Below are 22,525 nucleotides of genomic sequence, written 5' to 3'. Positions count from 1 at the left end.
GTTAATATATCATCTGATTATGTTTATGTATTATCCTACTAGTTGTACTCAGGCATCACAAGAACAATGCTTACAAATATCACAAATCTTTGTTATTTTGCAGTCTTCTAGATACATTATGAAGACTAATCACATTCATCATCTTTAATGTAAAAGCCATTTCATAGATGAGTAATCTGACAAAATTTAAGCCAAGGAAGTATATATTTGCTGGCGAATCTACATCCTGGCCAAATAGTAGGTTTTAAGGAGCAGGGCAATGGATTCTGCAACAGAGCCTTGCTACAAAAGGCACCCTGCTTGAAAGGGAAGATTAAAAATTCACAAAATAGTTTGTAGAGCTGGTGATTTACAGAGACAGGGAAAACTATGATCTTGAAGCTTTTGGAACACGCTCATAAAAATTTAAATTGCAAGACTATCCACAGTCAAAGGAGTAATAAGTGATTGAGGCCTTCTGGGAGGTTAGGATAGGCGCATTACAATTACGGAATTTGGAGGATGTGAGACCTGCCAGAAGGACATTTGTGTTCAAATGAAGGAATCTAAAATTACACCATTTCACTTCAACCTGAATGTTTAGCCGTGGAAGAGGGTAAAATTAAACATGGAGACCTTTATGTTTGGCCTAATGAATGTCATCTCTTGCATCATTTGTTCCTACCTGAGACACAAGAAAGTGCAGGAGGAACTCAGTGGGTCAGGCAGCCTCTGTGGTGAAAAATGACAGAAAATGCTTTGGGTTGGGACCCTTCTTTAATTTGTCCACCTGACCATTCCTCTACAGATGCTGCCTGACCTGCTGTTTATCTCCACCATTTTGTTTTTTTTTTGCTGTAAATTACGGAATTGGTTTGTGGCAATTATTTTAATTTGTTTCGTACAAACAGGCACACATTAGATTAGATTAGATTAGATTTGTTTTATTGTCATTCAGACCTTTCGGTCTGAACGAAATTTTGTTTCCCTGCAGTCATACATATAATTTAAAAAATGGCAAAAACACACAATCAACACAAATTTAACATCCACCACAGTAAGTTCACCAAACACCTCCTCACTGTGGTGGAAGGCAAAATCTTAGAGTCTCTGTCTCTTCCCTCTTTGTTTTCCCTCTGCGCCGAGGCGACGGTTCAAACTCCGCGGGTGGTTGCTGCCTCCGCCACAACTCCAGGGCCGAGTCGGGTCTCCGCCGCTGCTGCTGCTGCCGCCGCCACAGCTTCGGTGCCGAGCCGGGTCTCCGCTGCTGCTGCTGCCGCAGCCACAGCTTCGGTGCCGAGCCGGGTCTCCGCTGCTGCTGCTGCCGCCGCCACAGCTTCGGTGCCGAGCCGGGTCTCCGCTGCTGCTGCTGCCGCCTCTACAGCTTCGGTGCCGAGCCGGGTCTCCGCTGCTGCTGCTGCCGCCTCTACAGCTTCGGGGCCGAGCCGGGTCTCCGCCGCTGCTGCTGCTGCCGCCGCTACAGCTTCGGTGCCGAGCCGGGTCTCCACTGCTGCTGCTGCCGCCTCTACAGCTTCGGGGCCGAGCCGGGTCTCCGCTGCTGCTGCTGCCGCCGCCACAGCTCCAGGGCCGAGCCGGGTCTCCGCTGCTGCTGCTGCTGCCGCCACAGCTCCAGGGCCGAGCCGGGTCTCCGCTGCTGCTGCTGCCGCCGCTACAGCTTCGGTGCCGAGCCGGGTCTCCGCTGCTGCTGCTGCCGCCGCTACAGCTTCGGTGCCGAGCCGGGTCTCCGCTGCTGCTGCTGCCGCCGCTACAGCTTCGGTGCCGAGCCGGGTCTCCGCTGCTGCTGCTGCCGCCGCTACAGCTTCGGGGCCGAGTCGGGTCTCCGCTGCTGCTGCTGCCGCCGCTACAGCTTCGGGGCCGAGCCGGGTCTCCGCTGCTGCTGCTGCCGCCGCTACAGCTTCGGGGCTGAGTCAGGTCTCCGCTGCTGCTGCTGTTGCTGCTACAGCTCCGATGCCGCCAGCTCCGCCATTAGGCCTCGGCGCAGACGGAGACGGGGAATACGACCGAAGAAAAAGTCGCATCCCCCGAAGGAAGAGACCAAGGCATGTTTCTCCCACCCCACCCACACACATACACAACTTAATAAAACAAAATTAACTAAAACATGACAAGGAACAAAACGAAAGGAAAAAAACAGACGGACTGCAGGTGGGCCGCAGCTGTTAAGCCAGCGCCGCCATCTTCCTAAACACACTGCTGTTAACTATCCAAACTATAATAATGGTTGAAGTGTACCCACTTCAGAAAATGATATGCCATTTAATGTGTTTTAACTTTATAGGATACACTACTGTGGAATACTTTCACTGAAACCTGTTCAAAAGGGCATGAAACTCCCATCAATATAAAAAGATTTAACAACATGTATCTGACTATTTATAGTATTTGTTAATAACATTACATTGGTTTAAAGTGAGCTAATTCACTAAAATTGACTTGCAGGATGTATAATTAAATAAATTTGTATGAATATTCACAACATATACATCATAAATCACTTTAAATTATAATTTGACACATTGTTAAGTAGTACTGAATATAAAGTTTCAGAAAGATAAAACCCAGCTGTTTAAATTTCAGATGTCCTTTTATTGACATTTTAGAATGAAATTGTGATATTTCAAAATGCTTTCTTTAGTCATTTTGTGCCTTCTTGAAGGAAGAAAACAGTATAGCTGATTGGTATTTACATTTTTTCCTTGTGCACAGACTGCGTCTTTGCTTTCATGTTGCGTCATCGTAATCATTAAAGCATATTTTCAAAGAAGCTAATAGCGATGTGAAAAGTCACAGGAGTGAAACACAGTTGTAATTACATTGAAATAATTATAATATGCAATGTTCTTCTTCAGGGAATATACTCTGCCCTAGAAACGAAATGTTAAAGCCAGATTGCATCAAGGTTTCCAAATAGAGTATTATGCAGGGAACAACGAAAGGAATGTTGCGTCTCCAGGGGCAGAAAAATTTCTGCCGTCATAGCATATCCTTTGGATCAAAATATTCAAATAATGATTTTACTTATCAATACTTCCCAGAATAAAGATTGATGTAACTGAAGGAACAAATGCCCTGCTGCTTATGTGTCACGTAAAGCTTAGTTAAATAAACAGTTTATCAACACTCCTTGCATAAACTGTTAAGGGCTTGTCCCACTTACGCAACCTTTTCGGCGACGGCCGCCACCCGTTATAGGTCGCTGAAAATTTTCAACATGTTAAAAGTCAGCGACGACCAGAAAGACGCTACGACTCTTTGGGTGACTAGGAGACCTCTCATGACCATACAGGTGACCCCTGGCGACATATGGGTGTCACCAGGAGGCATGTCACCGGGAGTCGCCTGTATGGTCATGAGAGGTCGCCAGGGGTCGCCTGTATGGTCGTGAGAGGTCTCCTCGTCACCCAAAGAGTCGTAACGTCTTTCTGGTCGCTGCTGAATTTTCAACATGTTGAAAATTTACGGCGGCGTATGACGGGTGCTGGCAGTCGCCGAAATGGTCGCGTAAGTGGGACAGGCCCTTTAAGCAGTCACAGACAAGCAGCATTAAAATTAGGTATAAAGTAATTCCTTTATATTCCAGGATTCTTCTTCGCTACTTACTGATACCTCCTTTTTATATTTTTACCACAATTGCTAGTAGCTTCTTGAGTTACTCAGCAAGGTTTCATACTTTTCGGTTTATTTGTATACTGGCTATTCACAAGAAGAATTAAATTAAAACTGCTAACATTTATTCGTTGTAAATGGAAGGTTGGTTGACCATTGGAAAATTCTGATATATGACCACAACACCTGTGAAACAAGACTTTTATGTTTTTGTTAGAATGATCAGCAAACATTAGTTTATAACTTTTAATGATAAATTAACTGTGGGCCTGCGGCATTACACATTGGTTGGCACACCACAATATTTTTTTAAGATCTATGGAACAAAATTCCACCTTATGCAATGAATGGAACTTTAAATATAGAGCAAGGCCTCAGCATTGATTAAACACTTTGCTCAAGAAAAAAAGTTGTTTTTGTGATAATTTTTCAATGCATAGTGGACCAAGGAGCATCTTAAACAATGACATTCATGGAACAAAAGATGCTTTTCAGCCAATTGCATCAGTGGTCTCAGGCCTGCAGCTGGAAAATTAAATGTTGCACCTAAAGCATCCTATGCGTCCTTATAGTTCATATGCGAGGAAAGATGTTCTTTACCTTTTTTGCAGAGTGGGAAGATTCAATTGCCGGGAATTGGTAGAGTGTTTGGAGATCAACATCCTTACCATTCTCAATTCCCAATTGTCCCTATGCGATCTATATGTCCAAATAGAAAAATCTGAAGAAACAAGGAACTGCAGATGCAAGTTTACAAACAAAATAACACCAAGTACTGGCGTAACTTAGCATGGATAGGTGATATTTTGCCTCGGGACCCTCTTCAGACTGATTGTGGGGAGGAAGAATGAGGGAGGCCAGGGCAAAGCGTGGCAGGTAATATGTGAACACAGGTGAGCGGGGGAGATGGGTTGATAGGCAGATGTTGGACAAATGCCAGAGATGAAAAAAAGGTGTGAGACAAAAGGATTTGAAGAGTAGCGAATTGTGAAGCCCGAGGAAGGAATGGAGAGGGAGGGAAGAAATAGGTGTGAGTCTAGGTGGGGCATAGGGGAGGAGGGAGGGAGTGTGGAGGAGAAAGAGGAGGGTGGGTTGCTAGTTAAAATTGGAAAATTCAATGTTCAGAGCAGCAGGAATCACAGACGGGGAGCAGTGAGAGAGGGTCTCACAGAATTACCGTCAGAGAGAAGAGAATTCTTCAAATTAGGAATAAGTAACTGCAGATGCTGTTTTATTAAAAAGTACTGAAGTATCTCAGCAGGTCAGGCAGCATGCATGGAGAACATAGATAAATGATGATTTGGGTCGGGACCCTTCTTCAGACCGATGATGGGCGGGGTGGAGGGTGGAAAGCTAGAAGTGAGAAGGGGCAGGACAAAGCATGGCAGGTAATAGGTGAACATAGGCGAGGGGAGTTTTGATAGGCAGATAGTTGAACAAAGACCATAGATGGAAATAAAAGGTGTGAGACAAGTACAGCAAGGGGGTGACAGAGAGGGATCTCCAATTTAATGTAACTTCTACCAGCTACCCCCCCCCCCCCCCCACCTTTCTCCCCATACCCCCTTTCTTCGTACCTCCCCGCCTGTGCCCTACCTTAACGTGTACCTATTTCTTTCCTATGGCTTTATAGTTCACCTCTTAAATCCTCTCCTCACACCTTTTTTTCTTCACTGGCCTTTGTCCAACCATCTTTCTATCAAAATCTGCCTCTTGCCTGTGTTCACCATTACCTGCCAAGCTTTGTCCTGCCCCTCCTTTCTTCTAGCTTTCTCCCCCATCCCCTCTTATAAACAGTCTGAAGAAGGGTCCTGACCTGGAACGTCATCTATCCATGGAAAAATCTTTGGGTTATTTGCATGGGCTTGATAGTCTTCAACTGAACATTACAGTGCCTGCTACTTTCACAAGACGACCACAGGTGGAAGAACATCCAGCAGCACACCAGGAAACCCGTGGAAATGCACTTCCACTGCGATTGCTTACATTCACGTGTCATGTTGATGGCAAGTTGTACATTTCTTGTTATTGGCAAGTAAATATGTCTTGTTTAACGTTACAAGCTAATCAATATGTAGATGCCTACGAGAGGAGCACTGATCTCACACTCCCTAGCTGACACAAATGCAAAATTGAGGATGGTGGCTAAAGTAAAAATAAAATGCTGGAAACAATAAACGGGTCAGGCAACATCAGTCAAGTTAACAATTCAGGTCAAAGAACCTGAGGGCGGCATGGTGGCGCAGCGGTAGAGTTGCTGCCTTACAGCACCAGAGACCCGGGTTTGATCGAGACTAAGGGTGCTGTCTATACGGAATTTGTACATTCTCCCTGTGACTTCAGTGGGGTTTCTCTGGGATCTGCGGTTTACTCATACACACTAAACACATACAAGTTGGCAGGTTAATTGGCTTGGTATAATTGTAAATTATCCCTAGTGTGTGTAGGACGGTGTTAATGTGCGTGGATCGTTGGTTAACGCGGACTCGGTGGGACGAAGGGCCTGTTTCCACGCTGTATCACTAAACTAAACTAAACCGTTGACAGTTCTATTTCTCTTTCAACCGATGCTGCCTGACCTCTTGTGTATTCCCAACATTTTTTTTATTTCAGATATCTACCATTTGTTTATTTTTGCATACATTATCCGCAGATGATAAAAATCATTTTGTGGCGTAGCATTGTGTTGTAGTTCAACTGTGACATATTCAGAGGCAACAGTAGTAAGTTTGAGTTTGAAGTTGATTCTTTTATTTAAAGAGTTAGAATATGCCATCTCATATTTTACAGAAGAATAAAGAATGTACTGATGCCAGCAGATTTCTATTGATAAACCATTTGCCTATTTAAATATTTGCTGTCACACTGACTATTCTCTAATTACTGCTATATTTTATAAACACTGACCTAGATTTTTGGAATGCAGTTGAAGCTATCCACTAAAATGGCACAACTTTTGTTTGGGCCTGTGGTGAGCAATTATCTTATGTGCACAACATGAAATGTGTTATGCATGTAAACATCATCAATATTGGCTCGTCTAAACAGAAATCACACTTCTTTCATAAGTACTCCAAAGAATGACTCCTCCCCCATAGTGACCGTTTTTAAAGTTTGGCAGTGGGAACTACTGTGTCATATTGTGGGAAAGATGAAAGAGGTTTGTGAGGATTTCAAGGCGACTTCACCAACTGACATTCAAATAGGTGCTTGGGTGGAGATCACAAGAGAATTCACGGAGTGCTAATAGCACACAAAGGAACAAATTCCTTCTCACAGTCCATTTTCAGTTCCTAAACTAGTACATAGGGTGCGCATGATTTGTAAAAGCATTTTTAGCCATCTATTTTCCAGAATCCCTTGATCACTATGTCTGATTGCTTCGAGGCATTGCTGATTTTGTTAAATATGTTGCATTGAAGTTAAGCCTTATGGTGCTTATAAAAAGAACCTTGGAGAAAACTCATCACTACCAAATCACTCAATTGGATATATTTAGGGAGTGCTTGTGCCTATTTAGGCTGCACATTGTTTCTTGTCACTTCTAATAGCCTGTATCACTGATATTATACCAAGCAAATTATAGGACTATCTCTCACTGACCATCTGTTAGTTCCTCCCTGCAATTTGCTCTGTATGGATGTCACCTGCGGATGTTGAATTTGACAATTAATGTGTCTTTTGTATTGGGAATTACATCTTTCTGAAATTCATGCACTTCTTTCACTGTGCTATGTTTCCATCGCTTCATGCACAACTTAATATGCCTCTCGGGACTGAGGATGATTTCCTTCCACTCCAGTTATGAGATGGCTGGCCCCATAGCAGAAGCGTCCACGTCGCGGGGCTGGAAACTGGAAGTATCCCGAGCTAATTCTGCTACCACCATCATTTATTGCAACAAGTGACGGCTCCCACTGATTGTCCCCGGAAGCTTGCGTCCTTTTCAGGACGGACGATGACAGCGATGTCAACATTTGAAACATAGAAGATGGACACAAAGGAAGATGAGACGGTTGAAGGATCCTTTGTGGAATCGGCAGATTCTGTACCTGTCTTTACTTATACTCGATCTCCACATGTTCATGCCGGAGAGCCAAAAGACATTTTTTCAATTAGATATTCATTCAATTTTCAGAAGCAATAGCAATTACTGGTATTTGCAAGGTTAGTCAATGGTTAAGGGAGGCACATTATCACAGTCCTGGGACATCACTGCAAAAGTTTTTCTGGAAGCACCTTGATATTATTTCATTACCTGGTCATTCAATGTCTTTCTTCCATTGAAACTGTATGTTGACTGATTCATTGGTATTTAGCTTCATTCAGGGGTCAAGGAAAGAGCGTTCACGTTGTGGCCCTGTTTCCACCAATCTTTCCACTACTAAGCACAAGTGCAAGACGCCATTGTATGCAGATGCCGAGGTGTGTTTAGCTCTGGCTGAACAGTTTCTAATTTTGTAATGTGGACTCGATAAAGAAGCTTAATTCAGAATCCTTCCAGTCCATTTTGTGTTTTTTATTTGTTCACTGGATGTGGGCATCACCAGAAAGGCCAGTGCTTAATGTTCATTGTTAATTCAAGATGCCAAGACAAACCCTCATACCTGCAACAACACTGAGAACGTCCAACATCAATATTTTGTGGGCCACCGTTGACATATGTTGAATGTCAATTGTGGCTCCCAAGATAATAAAGGCAAAAGGATTGGCTGGATCTATCTCCAAAGGTATTTCCTCCTGAGCTCCCAAAACACCTTCAAATGTCATTGCCGACCTGAAAAATTCTGTGTACTAATTATCTGATTATTTTCAGCATTTCTTGTTTTATTTTGTATGTCCAGCAAATTCAGAATTGTGCATATGGCCTATTTGTAGCTATTAATATTATTTTAGGGATTGGGCCCCTTTTCCTGCGCTGTTCAATATCATTGTTGTAATGTTCCTCAGATATAAAACATAATCATGCGTTGGTTAATTGCTGGACTAGTGTACTTCATAAGATTATAATGATGAGCAAAGCCTAGGATGCAATGCCAGCCAAAAAGTTGCTGGTTTCAACAGATCATGAGGTTAATGTTTGAGGACTTTAATGGCTTTGTTGCTTTCCTAATGCATAATTATGTCAGGGTACAAATTTGCATGTCCAATTGATTTTATCAACTTGAAAGAGGTATAGGCAGCAGGCATTTAATTGCATTTTGCCTACTAGTGTTTTTTTTATCAGGCAAATGCAACAGTGAATGTCTTGGCTTATGCTTTTAGGTCCTTTCTAATCGGTTTACCGATATACGTAGAACAATACAGCACTGATACAGGCCTTTCAGCCCATATTGTCTGTGCCGAACATGATAGAAAATTGAACGAATCTCCTCTGCATGCATGTGGTCTTTATCTCTCCATTCACTGCATATCTATGTGCCTATCTAAAATCCTTTTAAATGCCAGTTTTGTGTCTGCTTCCACTGCTATCCCTGGCATTGCATTTTAAATATGCACTATGCTCTGCATTAAAAATAACATACCCGGCACATTTCCTTGTGCCCCTTTCAACTTACAGATATGCCCTCTAGTCTTTAATATTTCTATATTGGGGGGAAGAGGAAGGTCTACCCATCTATGCCTCTCATAATTATATATACTTCTATCTGGACCCCTCCCCTCGCCATCTGGTGTTGCAGAGAAAACAATGCAAATCTGTCTACCCTATCCTTACAGTTAATACCCTCATGCACATTTCTCATAAACCTCTTCTGCACCATCTCCAAAGTCTCCACATTCTTCCTGTATTGGGGTGACCAGAACTGCACACAAAACTCCAAATGTGGCTTAGCCAAAGTTTTATAAAGCTGTGCCATGACTTTCTGACTCTTATGGTCAGTTCTCTGACCAATGAAGGCAATCATACATCTTCTTTACAGCAATATCTACTTTTGTTGCCTCTTTCAAGGATCTATGGACTTATACCACATATTTCCTCTATACATCAATACTGTTAAATGACTTGTCATTAACTGTATACTCTTCCTTTACCTTTGCCCTCCCAAGTGCAACACCACAGACTTGTTCAGATTTTCTCTGCCCATATCTATAACTAATCTATGTCCCACTATATCCTTTACTCACTGTCTGCAATTCTGTCCCTATACCTCCCCCGTCGACTCTGTCCAAGGACTCCAACAGTCTTTTCAGGTGAGGCAGAGGTTCACTTGCACCTCCTCCAACCTCATCTACTGTATTCACTGTTCCAGGTGTGAACTCCTGTATATCGGCGTGACCAAGAGCAAGACACCTCTGTCAGTCCGCCTGAACCTACATGATCTCCCGGTTGCTGGACTTTCTAACTCCCCCTCCCATTCCCACACTGACCTGTCCTGGGCCTCCTCCATTATCAGAGTGAGGCCCAACGCAAATTGGAGGAACAGCACTTCATATTTCGCTTGGGCAGTATACCCAGCGGTATGAACATTGACTTCTCTAACTTCAAGTAACCCTTGCTTTCCCTCTCTCTTCTTCCCTCTCTCTCCATCCCTCCCCCTTCTCAGTTCTCTGACCAGACTTACTATCTCCAACTGCATTTTATCTTTGTTTTGTTGTGACCCTCTCCCAGCTAACAATGATCTATATTTTCCTTGATCTTCATTCCCTTTGCCCTGTTTTCACACCTTCACATGTCCTTATCTATCTATCTCCCTCCCCCCTGTGGTCAATCTGAAGATGGGTTTCATTAAATGAGACACAAAATGATAGCATTGTGTATCTATCTTTGGTTTATACCGGCATCTGCAGCTCTTTCATATGCAATTCGATCAATTTTGGTGTCAACTGCAAACCCACTAACCATCTACTTTTATGTTCAAATTGTTTATAAACAATACAGGTCTGAGCATAGATCCCCGCAGAACACCATTAGTCACAGACCTCCAGCCAGAATAACACCCTTCCACTACTGCCTTCGGTCTTCTATGGGTAAGCCAGTACTGAATCCAAGCTACAAAGTCCCTATGGATCCCATGCATCTTAATCTTAACCATATAACCATATAACAATTTACAGCACGGAAACAGGCCATCTCGACCCCTCTAGTCCGTGCCGAACACATAATCTCCCCTAGTCCCATATACCTGCGCTCAGACCATAACCCTCCATTCCTTTCCCATCCATATAACTATCCAATTTATTTTTAAATGATAAAAACGAACCTGCCTCCACCACCTTCACTGGAAGCTCATTCCACACAGCTACCACTCTCTGAGTAAAGAAGTTCCCCCTCATGTTACCCCTAAACTTCAGTCCCTTAATTCTCAAGTCATGTCCCCTTGTTTGAATCTTCCCTACTCTCAGTGGGAAAAGCTTTTCCACGTCAACTCTGTCTATCCCTCTCATCATTTTAAAAACCTCTATCAAGTCCCCCCTTAACCTTCTGCGCTCCAAAGAATAAAGCCCTAACTTGTTCAACCTTTCTCTGTAACTCTGGATCAGTTTGCCATGATGGACTTTATTAAATGGCATAATAAAATCCATGTAGACAACATTCCCTCCCCTCCTCTCTTCAGAAGAATCACGTCATCACCTCTTCAACAATCTCAGTAAAGTTAGTGGTGCATGATCTGCCGAGGAAAAAGGCATGCTGACTATCTCTAATTATCCTGTTACTCCTTCCCAGGATTATCTCTTCTTCCTTTCTTAAACAAAGAAACAACCTAGAATACTCTCCAGTCCTCTGGGATCTCACCTGTGGCTAGAGAAACTACAAAGATCTTTGCAAAGGCCGCTGCAATCTCTTTGATTGCCTCTCACAATAGCCTGGGATAGATAGGGGACAGAAATGTGCTCAGAGACTTGTACTTCCTACTAGACATTTGTTTCTCTTTCCCTCTCTTTTGATATTCTCCCTCATCCCCAAACCATCATATATATATATTCAGTTTTCCAACAGCTGGGTAAGAGACACATGCCAACAAACCCCAGTTTGAAGAAGCCATCTCGCACCCAGGATGAGGCAAGTACAGAGTCCAGTAGAGGACAGAGATTGTAGAGCATGCTCCAATTTACATCCGGTGAGTAGACCGGTAGTCTGTAGTAAGATTTGCAGCTCGTGCATCAATTCTTTCTTGACCCCAGAGTCAACAAAATGTTGACATTGTCATATCATCTTTCATTGGTCAAGATATTGGGCAATCTTCATTAGTATTTTGCTGTTTATTGTAAGGGAGAATTAACAGATTTTTCATCCTTGTCTTTGGATTGTAGAATTGCAACAACTAGACTACCAAGCGTTAACCTAGCCCATAGATTCCCGTTTGCACATTACTCATGTAGAGTGTCTTGTAATATTACCTTTATTCAAATGTTATACCTCTTCAACTGTAGGTTAGGCACCTGTGTGTTAAGTGTGTTAAAGCCCGACTGAGCAAATATGTAAATTCTGCAATAATACTATGAACAGCCATTTAAAACAAGTAACATCACTGACTGTTCAAACGGCCTGTTGTCAAGGTATTACATGTTTTTAAAAAAAGGTAATATTCCTTTTATTCAGCACCCTATTGGTACATTGCCTTAAACCTAAGCAAGCAGAAATGATCCAAATTTTAGCCTTTTTGTTTAATTATAAGAATGCTTATTTCAACAGAAAAAGGTAGTCCCTTTATTGATGTAAACTATAGTTCATTGTTGCTCATTGTGTACAATGTGCAATTGCTGCTTTGTTGGAATTATATTTAATGATTTCTGTAAATGTAATTCCTTGAAATGAACTGGTCTAATGGGCCTGTCCCACTTAGGCGATTTTTCAGCAGACTGCCGGCGAGTGTCAAGTTGCCGGCAGTTGCCTGAAAAACAGGCAACTGGAACGGCGACTGTCAGAGTAGAACACACACACACACACACACACACACACACACACACACACACACACACACACACACACACACACACATCGCTTCCTTCACCAGCCCGTGTGAATTTTTAAGACAGCGCTCCCCCCGCTTGCCCTGACTAAAAGATTCACGTGGTGCAAAGCCAAGGTGATAACAGACACACACCGCGATGAACAGGAAGGTTGGCACTGTAATTAAAAACGGCTAAGTCCTTTAAGAGGGGTGAGGGAGAGAGGGGGGAGAAGGAGTGGGGACAACTTTTAAGATGCCAGAGAAACACGGCTGTGAAACTCGGCGGACATTTAACGTATCCTTGGTTCTGAAAACTACTGCTTACCGGTTTTTTTCCCAATGAGCCAATGAAATTCACCGGTCAGCACCGGCTACAACCTACGAGAACGTCCGAGAACCTTTGACCTCCTGGCAAACCATTAGGACCTCCTGGCGACCCACCTACGGCTCAAGAATTCTCGCTACTCTCCATGGCGGCTTCATTCTAGTTGCCGCTAATTTTTCAACACGGCGATCATAATGAGGCCGCGACTAGTTCCCAGAATGCGGGAACTCCTCACGACCATGAAGGCGACTCCTAGGCAACTACCCGCGAACATGTGGCGATTGCATAGTCTCCTGCAGTCGCCTAAGTGGGACAGGTCCATAGGTTGCTTGTGGAACAAATTTCAAGTTTATTCCCTCGATAGTTTTTCCACTGTTGTAACATGTTAATTCTGGTATCTCAGCTATGAGCTATGTAAATAAAGCTTACTTTCAACCATTGTTCTCCCTTATGCCTCTATAATCAGGTTTGGTAATTATTTCATTTCCATAATTTATTATTTGTAAATAAAAAGTTAATGCCCAATTTTCATCCCAAGTCCATTCAGCCAGGAACCTATACATCAGCATTTTTCATTTGTGACGACACAAGCAATGTTCATTTTCTCATTGTTTTGCTCAATTTAAATTCCTCTTTCCCCATGACCGCTGAGTAGTAAAGGGTAGATTGTGGAAGTCATGTGTTCATCTGCCCTGACTGGTGCGCTTTAGTAATTGCACAAAGGCGATTCTTACCAATTGGTTCAGGACACCCAGAATGTTCAAGATAAAATAACAATCCATCCACTCTTTGTAAAGAAATAGTAGCTTGTAACCCAAATCTTTTTAGTTCTGATTAAAAGTAGGTATGGTACAGTAAGTCCCTAAATTTGATTTGCAAATTAGGTTAGTCTTTTGGGTTGGAAGGTTTGGAGGTGAAGAATTTATCTTGTAGAAGATGAGGCAGTGAGACAGAAGTACTTAACATTTTAAATAGTGTGCAATACCTAGAATAGGGTTCATGTTTACAAGGAGTAGGAAAATAACTTTTGCTTCAAATTGTGTGGTTAGAAGTCTGCCTGGTTAGAACATCACTCCAAGAGTTCCTCAGGGCAATGCCAATGGACCTTCACTCCTTCATCAATAGTCTACCTTTCATCATAAGTTTAAATGATAACGATAACTGCACAATTTTAAGTTCCATTCTCAGCAAATAAAATAGGGCACTTATGCGTTCAATGAGATTTAGACCTAGACTCATGCATGCAACACAATGTGTATTTTCAGGTAGGTGCTGATAAGTGCCAAAATATTTGCCACCCAAATGTCAACAATGGCCAATTCCAATCGTGGAATCTAATATTCTTTAAGATTGAAAGCATTACTATTAGTGAGTTCTCACCATCAAAAATTTGGAAGTTAACTTTGACCAGAAACTCCTTTGAACCAGCCGCAGAAATACAGCAAAAACTAGATCAGGGATTCGCCTCCTGACACATCAAATTATTTATTCTATAATGTCAGGATTGTTTTAGAATGCTCTCCTCATATATCACTAGAAAACTCAGCACCATCCAGAACAAAACAATCTGCTTGAATAGTACTCAACCCTCTACCTTAAACAACCATTCCCTCTACTACATTGGCTACAGTGTGTTTCACCTACAAAATGTATTTTGGTTATGTAGTTAAGGGGGGGGGGGGGGGAGGGAGTGGGAGGAGTTGGGGTAACTTAGTACGGTAGACAGGTGTATGATAGGTGTACTGACTGTGTGGGCAGACACTTTGCTAGTGATTGCCCATGGGGAGTGAGCGAGGGGGAGAAGGGAGAGAGAGAGGACAGGAGAGAGAATCAGAGGAACAGAAGAATTAGAAGCAAGCATCTCACTATTATTGGTTCTTATTTATGGGATAAAAATCTTTTATCCAGGGTAACAAGAATAACAATGCGCAAAATTAAAATGGTTATTGTGACGAAATGGGTAAGAAGGATTTAAAAAGCTGCCGCTGACAATTATATTAACTGCGTGGAAATTTCTGCATGAATAGATCACGACTCAGAGAATGTCAATAGCGATCTTTTTGTTTATTTCTCCTATCTCAGGATAAAGATTAAAAAATAACCAAATAGTCCTGCATGTTGAGTGCATAACAAGAGCGACTAAAGGTCAGAGCTGTCCCTTCCACACCTCATTATGCACATACCAAAGATGGGTAAAAATACCAGATTGATACCAATTCAGACAGGAAACCTTTTATCAATTAAACGTTCTCAAGTTGCTTTTGCTGTTTATTAACTGATAAAAAATTATCATCAGTAGATTTTGCTTTCAATGCTTTTAATTGATACTTTTCTATCATCCTGGCAGTTCCAGAGACCCGGGTTCGATCCTGACCTCGGTGCAGAGTTTGAGCTTTGTCTTTCATTCAGAGATTGCGGGCGGGCTGGGGTGACTGTAGGGCTGTGAAAACTTTGTTTCCCAGGGCTGGAGTGAGTGTGAAAGGGGTGGTTTCTGGGCAGATCTGCCTAATCAGCTATGTTTTGAGCCACTGCTTTTTATACAGTTTAAGTCACGACGGTGGGACGGCTGCTCTGACGGACATGCTGCATGAGTAGAGAGACACACACTGCTATCCCTCTGGTCTACGGACCTTGGTGTCGGGGGAAAAATAAAGTTAATGTTCAATTTACCTAATCTTTTTGTTAGAAGTTTACCAACGTTTTGATGATAGATAAATTAAGGGAATAAAACAATCTTACGAGACACAAAAAGCTGGAGTAACTCAGCCAAGCCGGCAGCAACTCTGGAGAGAAGGGTCGAAACGTTTTTTTCAGTCTGAAGAAGGGACTCGACCAGAAACGTCATCCATTCCTTCTCTCCAGAAATGCTGCATGTCCCGCTGAGTTACTCCAGCATTTTGTGTCTATCTTCGGAGTAAACGAGCGTCTGCAGTTCCTACCGACAAAGAAAACAGCCTATGATTGATGCCAGACCTTGAACAAATGCAGTTCAAATGGACTTTTGAATGCAATTTTGGAAGGATTGTTTCTTGAAACAAACTGCTCTAAAAGTTTGAAGGAAGGAATTGCAGATACTAGTTTAAACCAAAGATAGACACAAAATGATGGACTAACTCAGCTGGTCAGGCAGCATCTTTGGAGAAAAGAAATAGGTGATGTTTCGGGTCGAGATCGTTCTTCAGGCTAGGGCTTTTTATAGTGAAAAAAAACGGGTATGTCATCACTTTTACCATGTGATGAATTTTCCACATGTCAGTAGACGTTGTTGGCTCAAGAGTAACTCGGGAGACAAACTTGGAACATCGCAGAAATGACAAGTAAACGGCAAACTTAGTAATACCCGTGGGAACGCGGTTAAACTCTTGAACACAAACTTGGAATCTCGTACACAACCACGAGTCTGATTTTTTCTTTCACTCGGGGTCATTCGTGGGTGGACTCGCACTGTGAGACAGGGCCATTACCTGGACTCCCAAACAAGTTAATAAATAAAATGTACTTCTCACCGAAGCTATATAAGATATGATATATGCAAATGTTCCTGCTGAAATGAATATATTTTTCTGGAAAAGTAATTCCTTATGAAGTCCCATGGGTATTATGCATGACTGACTTCGGTCAATCAACCACTTGTGTATTGCATGATGAGCACTATGGAAACATAATTACTTTCATATTCTTCTACATTTCATTTCTTAAGGCACCGAGGCCTTAGCGATTACTCAGTTAATCAGATTTTAATGAAGCTGGATTTTATCATCCACAATTTTAATTTGTAAAGCAGTTTTTATATAATAAAAACCAACATATGACATAGGCCTAAGGTACACAAAATTGCTGGGGAAACTCAGCGGGTGCAGCAGCATCTATGGAGCGAAGGAAATAGGCGACGTTTCGGGCCGAAACCCTTCTTCAGACTGGTGGGGGGGGGAGAAAGAAGGAAAAGGGGAGGAGGAGGAGGAGCCCGAGGGCGGGCGGATGGGAGGAGACAGCTAGAAGGTTAAGGAAGGGGAGGAGACAGCAAGGGCTAGCAAAATTGGGAGAATTCAATGTTAATGCCATACGGATGCAAGGTCCCCAGACGGAATATGAGGTGCTGTTCCTCCAATTTCCGCTGTTGCTCACTCTGGCAATGGAGGAGACCCAGGACAGAGAGGTCGGATTGGGAATGGGAGGGGGAGTTGAAGTGCTGAGCCACTGGGAGTTCAGGTAGGTTATTGCGGACTGAGCGGAACAGATGCGGCGTAGGCAGAGGAATTGGGAGTAGGGGATGGAGTCTTTACAGGGGGCTGGGTGGGAAGACGTGTAGTCCAGATAGCCATGTGAGTCAGTGGGTTTGTAATGTATGTCCGTCAGGAGTCTGTCCCCTGCGATGGAGATGGTGAGGTCAAGGAATGGTAGGGAAGTGTCGGAAATCGTCCAGGTGTATTGGAGTGCCGGATGGAAGTTGGTGGTGAAGTGGATGAAGTCAGTCAGTTGTGTGTAGGGTGCAGGAGGTGGCCCCAAAGCAGTCGTCAATGTAACGGAGGTAGAGGTCGGGGATGGGGCCCTGGTACGTCTTGAACAAGGATTGTTCAACGTACCCGACAAAGAGGCAAGCGTAGCTGGGGCCCATGCGTGTGCCCATAGCTACGCCTTGTGTTTGGAGGAAATGGGAGGAAATACAGCTGGGGTCCGTTGCAGGTCTGGGTTAGTGAGGCCTGAAGTACAGGGAGTGTCGATGTGAGGTCCTGTTGGTGCCGGCGCATCGCGACCAGGGTGGATCTCAGTGCCCGGTTGGAGAATTGCTGGGTATGCCGGTGGATAGCCAGTCGGTACCGATGGTCCGGTTGGGGTCCGAACTGGGAGGTAGGGAACTGGAGCTGGAAGCCATGGGGTATGAGATGGAGGCGCAGGCAGGCCCCGAGGAAGCAGATGTGGCTGTGGTATCGAGTCTGGGTATGGGTATGGTCGTACAGTTGGAGGGCAGGGGGGATCACAGAGGGTGTGCAGTTAGAGAGGAGGTTGTGAAACTGTCTCCGGAGAGAGGAGGAGAACTTCTTCAAAGTAGGCATACCTTGAGGAGATATCGCAGTGGAGTAGACAAAGTGTTCAAAAGGGAACTACAGATGCTGGAGTATCGAAGGTACACAAAATTGCTGGGGAAACTCAGCGGGTGCAGCAGCATCTATGGAGCGAAGGAAATAGGCGACGTTTCGGGCCGAAACCATATGGCCTTATCAGACCGGATTTGACATGGAGCCAAGTAAGGCTGAAAACTTTAAGGAACGTGTTAAAGGCGGAAAAAGATAGTGACATTTAGGGAAGGAACCCAACTGATGGAATATAATCTGGAAGTTGAAATTGATGTATTTAGTGAGGAGTAGCTGTGGGACCTGCATGTCTGCTCTAGGCAGGTGGGATAGTGGTTCAACTGACCTGGGAGATGTATGGATGTGGTGGCACTTCAGCCTAATATTCATGAAAATTAGGGAAATACAACATTTTGAAGTTCGATGTGTCACTACAAATGTTTTACATACATATTATGTTGATTTCCAAGTTTTTTATTTTTATTTTCCTTTTGAAGGGAAAATAACTAAAATTGTAATTGTCAATTTAAACCTTCTATTAATTCATTGAGGTTTAAGTGAAGTTTTGATAAATTGATTTTCAGCATGCGCCATTTGTTGTTGGCATGTCGTTTACATTATTCAATCCATAGTTCATCTGGAATATATCCGCAGCTTCTGCTAAATGCATGGAGTCACGCTGAAAGTACTTTACAATCTGTAGCCTGCCGACTGCTTCTCTTCCAAGGGGGTGGGGGGGGGGGGGAGGGGGTGGAGGAGGGGAACAAGTATATCATGCCACTGTTACATTATGTTATACTATATTGAAGGAATCGCCTTGGCATTTACACGAGCTCTTGAAGATATCACAGAAGACAAACCTAAAAGGTGAAAAAGAAAAGGATGCAAACTTGATCTAGTCACTACAATTGCTCATTTTAATCTTATTGACCAAGGAATACTTATACCATCTTGGTTAATTTAGATATTAAATATACAGGATGTAAAATGTTATATTCACTGTGGTTCGAGTGGGAATGAGGCTGTAGTCATCTTTCAAATGAAGTAGATATCTTTAGACAGACACAAAAAGACGGATCTGAAGTCTGAAGAATTGTTTCGACCCAAAACATCACCTGTTCCTTTTCTCCAGAGATGCTGTCTGACCCGCTGACTTACTCCAGCTTTTTGTGTCTGTCTTCGGTTTAAACTAGCATCTGCTGTTCCTTTCTACACATAGATATCTTTGATCATGGAAGTAGGAAAGAAGCTTACTCAATATTCAGCAGGACCGGCAGCATCTGTGGAGAGTGAAACAGTTAATGAAAACATCATAGCCACGATAGTTGCCGCACAACAGTCTTTAAAACAATGATTGATAGTATTGGTGTCAATAATAATTATTGTGCATGTGACCCTCAGGGTGTTGCATTCCCAGGGTATGTGTAAAAATCATGAAAAAATGTGTTTAATTGTTTCACCTAAATTCTGTGACTACGATTTGATTTCACATCTCAGAATTTTGGGTAGTGATTTGTGAATTCTGTAAAGGTGGATTTCGTAATCTGAATGGCCGTAATGTGAGGTATGCTCAAACTCAATTTAAACTTGCAATGTTCATAGTGAATTTTAACAACTCAGTTAACATCTCTCAACAATATTTATCTCATTATATAATTCAAAAATAATTTGTAAATTATGAGTGATGTGCTCTGATTAAAATTACACATGGATGCACTGAATGCTCAAGTGAGCACAGCATTGGTTAAGGCAACTGGTTAACTACGGAGTGATTATCTTCCACAATAACCTTGGAGTATTGAATGATTTGCAACTTTCTAAGTGGAGATGCCCTTGTTAATTACACTCCTTAAAGCATATGTTAAGAACTTTTCAGTAGATTTTAATTTTACCTTTTATGAAGGTTTTAAGTAATACAGATGCAAACTAAAATAAACAGAATCAGTAAATTATGCACAGTTTTAAATTACAGAAAATGTTAATCCAATTATTGATGTATCTTAATATATTTTAAATCTGCAGAATTTTAATGTCAAAAATGTAATCATTTAACCTCCACAGATCCTGATGTGCTGGCTGCACAGTATTCACTGTTTTTAAATAAGCAAAAAAGCATAATTATTTTAATAGCTCGTCCCACTCCTTCCTCCAGTAAATGAACATTTAATTTCCTTCCGTCACAACTTCTGGTTTTACAGACAGAGAATTAATCTGGGAGAGAAGCAATCTTCATCTATGTTGTTTTGAGGCAGCCACAAGAAGGCATCATCCAATTTACACTAGGAGCTGGCTAGCCACCTCAACTAACAGTACAGCTGAGGTAGAGAGTTCATAGCTGCACAACTGCTCATTGTTTCCATTTTTCTTTTGTTAAAATATAGAAAGATCTTTTTTGAAAAATTATGCATGAATTATGTCCTTCCTCAAATTAGCGGACCAAAACTGCACACAATACTCTAGGTGTGCTCACTAGGGCCCTGTACAACTGCAGAATGACCTCTTTGTTCCTATACTTGACTCCTCTTGTTATAAAGGCCAACATGCTTTCTTCACTGCCTGCTGTACCTGCATGCTTACTTTCATAGACTGATGAACAAGGACCCCCAGATCCCATTGTACTAATCCCCTTTTCCCAACGATGTCATTTGGATAGTAATCTTCCTTCCTGTTTTTCATACCAAAGTGGATAACCTCACATTTATCCACATTAAACTTCATCTACCTTGCATCTGTCCACTCCCCCAATCTGTCCAAGTCACCCTTCATTCTCATAGCATCCTCCTCGCAGTTCACACTGCCACCCAGCTTTGTGTCATCTGCAAATTTGCTAATGTTACTTTGAATCCCTTCATCCAAATCATTGATGTATATTGTAAATAGCTGCAGTCCCAGCACCGAGCCTTGCGGTACCCCACTTGTCACTGCCTGCCATTCTGAAAGGGACCCGTTAATCCCTACTCTTTGTTTCCTGTCTGCCAACTAATGTTCTATCCATGTCAGCACTCTACCCCCAATACCATGTGCCCTAATTTTGCCCTATAATCTCTTATGTGGGACCTTAGCAAATGCTTTCTGAAAGTCCAGGTACACTACATCCACTGACTCTCCCTTGTCCATTTTCCCAGTTACATCCTCAAAAAATTCCAGAAGATTAGTCAAGCATGATTTCCCCTTCGTAAATCCATGCTGACTCAGACCGATCTTGTTATTGCTATCCAAATGTGCTGCTATTTGATCTTTTATAATTGACTCCAGCAACTTCCCCACCACCGATGTCAGGCTAACTGGTGTATAATTCCCTGTTTTCTCTCTCCCGCCTTTCTTAAAAATTGGGATAACATTAGCTACCCTCCAATCCACAGGAACTGATCCTGAGTCTATAGAACATTGGAAAATTATCACCAATGCATCCATTATTTCTAGAGCCACTTCCTTAAGTACCCTGGGATGCAGACTATCAGGCCCTGGGGATTTATCAGCTTTCAGTCCCATCAGTCTACCCAACACCATTTCCTGCCTAATGTGGATTTCCTTCAGCTCCTCCGTCACCCCAGATCCTCTGGCCACTACTATATCGGGAAGATTGTTTGTGTCCTCCTTAGTGAAGACGGATCCAAAGTACCTGTTCAACTCATCTGCCATTTCCTTGTTCCCCATAATAAATTCACCTTTTTCGGTCTTCAAGGGTCCAATAGCTCCAATTGTCCAAGGGTCTAATCCTTTTATCTCATCTATTTAAGAAAGAACTGCAGATGCTGGAAAAAATCAAAGGTAGACAAAAATGCTGGAGAAACTTAGCGGGTGAGGCAGCATCTATGGAGTGAAGGAATAGGTGACGTTTCAGGTCGAGACCCTTCTTCAGACTGAAGAAGGGTCTCGACCCGAAACTTCACCTAGTCCTTCGCTCCATAGATTCTACCTCACCCGCTGAGTTTCTCCAGCATTTTTGTCTACTTTTTATCTCATCTTCTGTCTTTTCTTCTCTGGCCTTTGTCCACCCATCTGCCTGTCAAATGACACTGCTCATCTATGTCAGCCTTCTACCAGCTAGGTTTTTTCCTGCCCCTCTCGACTTCTAGATTTCTTCCCCCTGCCCTTCTACAATCTGTCTGAAGAAGGGTGATTGGGCAGCACGGTGGTGCAGTGGTATAATTGCTGCCTTACTGCGCCAGAGACCAGGGTTCGATCCTGACTGCGGGTACTGTCTGTATGGAGTTTGTATATTCTCGCTGTGATCGCATCGGTTTTCCCTGGGTGCTCCAGTTTCCTCCCACACCATAAAGACAGACAGATTTTTAGGTTAATTGGGTTTGGTAAAGATTGTAAATGTTTCCTAGTGTGTACGATAGTGCTGGGGGATCGCTGGTCGGTGTGGACTCTATGGGCTGAATGGCCTGTTTCCACGCTGTATCTCTAAAATAACGGGTTCCGACCGGTTCTCCAGAGATGCTATCTGATCCACTAAGCCATTCCAGCACTCTGTTCAAAAGGGAACTGCAGATGCTGGAATATCGAAGGTACACAAAATTGCTGGGGAAACTCAGCGGGTGCAGCAGCATCTATGGAGCGAAGGAAATAGGCGACGTTTCGGGCCGAAACCCTTCTTCAGTCTGAAGAAGCGTTTCGGC

The 22,525-nt window shown here is 42.9% G+C and overlaps 1 protein-coding gene across 4 annotated transcripts in view; it reads left to right on the top strand.

Moving 5' to 3' along the window:
- Positions 1 to 22,525, top strand: part of diaph2 (diaphanous related formin 2) — a 624,067-nt gene that overhangs the window by 370,215 nt on the left and 231,327 nt on the right. The gene's annotated exons all lie outside the window — the stretch shown is intronic.

Source organism: Amblyraja radiata, chromosome 12, assembly GCF_010909765.2.
Source record: "Amblyraja radiata isolate CabotCenter1 chromosome 12, sAmbRad1.1.pri, whole genome shotgun sequence".
In the NCBI taxonomy this organism is placed as follows: domain Eukaryota; kingdom Metazoa; phylum Chordata; class Chondrichthyes; order Rajiformes; family Rajidae; genus Amblyraja; species Amblyraja radiata.
Note: the sequence above shows the minus strand (reverse complement) of the source record. Positions and strands in the feature narration are given on the sequence as shown.